Source organism: Mixophyes fleayi, chromosome 2 (genome assembly GCF_038048845.1).
Source record: "Mixophyes fleayi isolate aMixFle1 chromosome 2, aMixFle1.hap1, whole genome shotgun sequence".
Taxonomy (NCBI): domain Eukaryota; kingdom Metazoa; phylum Chordata; class Amphibia; order Anura; family Limnodynastidae; genus Mixophyes; species Mixophyes fleayi.
Genome location: NC_134403.1, coordinates 57,883,538 through 57,887,011, shown reverse-complemented (window position 1 = coordinate 57,887,011; position 3,474 = coordinate 57,883,538). Strand labels below are relative to the sequence as shown.

Here is a 3,474-nt window from a genome sequence, read left to right as displayed (position 1 = left end):
ACTCATTCAATAATTTCTTTCTTAGAAAAAGTTTCCTATCTATTAAACAAATGCTAGTATGTAGATCAGATGTACTATTGAATCACATAATGTTAAGGATCACTTTACAGAAGTACATTGTTGAAATCTTGGTGGAAAATACACCAGTAGCCCCAAGCAACTGGTCAGGGTTTCAAGCAACAGGATCGATGTTTATTTAATGTTATAAATTTGGCTATTTAGTGCTTGGGACTAATGGCTGGATCCTATGGTTAGCGCAGTCAGCCACAAAGACAAATCTGAGATAATTTCCGAAGTGCAAAATGTGTACTGCGCATTGCAATCTCAGCTTTGGTCCCACACATATGAACCATTCTCCACCTCCGTGTTCCCCTGTGTGGTTACAAGTAGCTGACAGTACAAACCACGGGACATTATAGTGACTGATTTGTCTGCTCCATTGGGACTATCTACACTTGCTGCTGACTGAAACATCTTGATTGACATTAGGACAGAGATGCACAGGGCTGGCTTAAGACTAGAGCAACTAAGGAACTTGGAGAAACGCATGTAATAAACACAGTCCCGATTTTAGGAGACAAAGTGTAAAGGTTTAGTTAATAGCCGGTAATTCTAAAGTGATATGAGGTTGAACATTGATGTAACATTTACACTTTTTAACAGTGCGCCTCTTGTAACTCTCGCACTTCTTTGCACACCTAGGTGCCCTTCTAAGTTGCGAAGCCAATTCCAAAAAGTTGAGAGTGGGCATGTATCTTGATGCACCATGGACTAACCGTATAAGTAGGCTCTGCCTATATGACACTTGCTGTATGCAGGCAGACACAACACACTGTAGGGTACGTACAATGCATAAGTGCAATATAAAGTCCCATCAGAACGCATAGAACAAATAAATACATCAACACCTGTGAATAATATAATCATTAATAAACATGCTTTTAAAACATTTTCTTTCTTTTTTTTTTTACATGAAATACATTGATCAGCATGTTATTAATGCCTACTATACATAAAATGAATTTTTGCAGTTGTTCTTAATTGCAAACACGTGTTCTAGCATGCATCCGCACCCGTCATCACTATCAATCAGCACTCACACCTGTCCTGTAGCTGGTGCACGTGATACAGCTAAAGATCACGTAGCTGAGATGCCCAGAGCTTGAACTGGATGAATGTGCCATGCCCATTACATACGTGGATTCGCTCTCCCCCCCCCCCCCATTTGTTTAGTGTGTGGTTATAGCATCTCCATCTTATTTTAATTATAGGTTGGTGTACAGAGCAGCTCTGGATTACAAGAACAGCAAGGGGGGAACGTCATGCTGTCTGTCTCCTGAAATGAAAAAGTCAGGAGATTCCTCCTATCATTTGATCTGAGCTCAGAAGTCAGAAATAAGCCCACAGCTCTGTTACATCACTTGATGTCAGATTTGCTGCTTGGTGGATCAGTTATCTTCACAGAGACAGCAATACAAAAGGAAAGAACAAAGACGGCTACACGCCATCTGGGGGTTTCTCAATACGGAGACACTGCAAATGAAAGAGGGGATATATTATTGCATACATCAGATTTGTGACAGATTTAGTTTTTAAATGCCATAGAAGATTTAAGTAGTGTGTGTTAGACTTTAATTAATGTTTGGTGAATTAGCAACATACATCTATAGTTAGTGAGCTTGTGAGCAGGATCCTCTTACTTTTGTCTGTTTGCTAATATCTGGTTTTGTTTTATTACTGTGTTTGTTCCCAACTCTAAAGTGGGATGGTGCAGAATATGCTCGCTCTCTATAAATAAATGTTAATTAAAAAAATAAGTGGTAGTTCTAAAATGCTGTGCAAATAAAAATACAATATTTGGCTTATATGTTTATCAGTATAAGAGATCAGACATATCTTATTGCTTTCGGCATTGTTTTAACCTAAAGGCAATTAAAGCATTAGAATGTTCTCAGGGTTAGAGCAAACTAGAGCCAATTAGAATGTTGGAACAATACCAAGTTGTAACCAAGCAGAGCATTAGAATGTTCACAATGGAAAAATGAACTGAAATAGTAACAGCTGTGATACACACAACTGTATATGAAATAGAGCTCATCTATCCAGCTTTGTATAATACCTTTTAAATACATCTATTTAACAACTTTATGGGGTAGCATTGTAGCACGGGGTCAGCAGTGCAGCGCTGGGGTCGTCATCATTATCATTTATTTATATAGCGCCAACATATTCCGTAGCGCTTTACAATTGGGGACAAACATAGTAAACTAATAAACAAACTGGGTAAAACAGACAAAGAGGTGAGAAGGCTGTGCTCGCAAGCTTACAATCTATTAGACAATGGGAGTTTGACAGATGAGGTTAAGTCTACATTTGCAGTCGGCCCAGCCAGACTGCAAAGGTAAAAGTGACTCATAAGCTAATAAATATGGAACGCTTCACGAATTTGCGTGTCATCCTTGCGCAGGGGCCATGCTAATCTTCTCTGTATCGTTCCAATTTTAGTATATGTGCTGCCGAAGCAAGCACATGAATTCATGTCATGAATTCAGGTCACGAATTCAATAGCGATCAGGGCCCTATTTGTATGGAGTTTGTATGATCTACCCATGCTCTGGTTACCTCACTCGCTCCAAAAACATACTGGTAGGTTAATTGTCTCCTTACAAAATGGACCTTAATGTGTGTTTTATGGAATTTAGATTGTAAGCTCCAATGGGACAGGGACTGATGTGAATGACTACATAGCCTCTGTACAGCGCTGCATAGTATAATTGACGCTATATAAGTAAACCATGTTGTTATTATTACAGTATTTTGTCCGAAACCATAGTTAATTATCACTATAACTGGCAGCAACCTGTGCAGGTGTTTTTCCCTTATTGAGGTCACTCTTCCTAGTGCATTCATAGGTTGCATTCTATTGTGTAAGCGGAAGATCCACACAAAACTCCCCAAGAATCCTGCAAAGCTGTCTAACATACTTCCCTTATTATAGCTCTGACAATCAAATTAATTCGACATGTTTACCCGAGTCCTGTCAAATGCCCTGCTGTTATTTTCTCTATTATCTTGTTTTATTTATAAAATATATAAGGATTTCATACAGTGACTGATGTACCTTTCACAACAGTCTCAGTCATGATTTAAAGGAAGAGATAAAAATAAATTCTATTACTAAAAATAACCAGTGCCCTTTGAATCAGATTCGTTCTGTTTTGTGTACTGATGTAAAGAAAATCCTTATAAGGGGAAATGTAAGATCAACAATCCCATGTGCTATAAAGCTAAATTCCTTTTCCTGTCGTATAAAAATTACCATGGTAAAAAATAAATTGTACAAAAACAATCACCTAAAGGCGCTTAACAGGCTATGGAACAGAGAACAGCTGCGAGGGATCTGCAATCCCCCTAGAAAAGATACCAAAAAATTGCAGCATGCACTCTGACCCACAAAAAATAGTGTACTGCGGG

At 38.5% G+C, this 3,474-nt stretch overlaps 1 non-coding gene across 1 annotated transcript; it reads right to left on the bottom strand.

The window, feature by feature from the left end:
* Positions 1-2,422: 2,422 nt before the first annotated feature.
* Positions 2,423-2,529, bottom strand: LOC142142284 (U6 spliceosomal RNA). Its single transcript, XR_012689198.1, has one exon. It is a non-coding gene; the product is annotated as a U6 spliceosomal RNA (small nuclear RNA).
* Between the last annotated feature and the right edge of the window lie 945 nt (positions 2,530-3,474).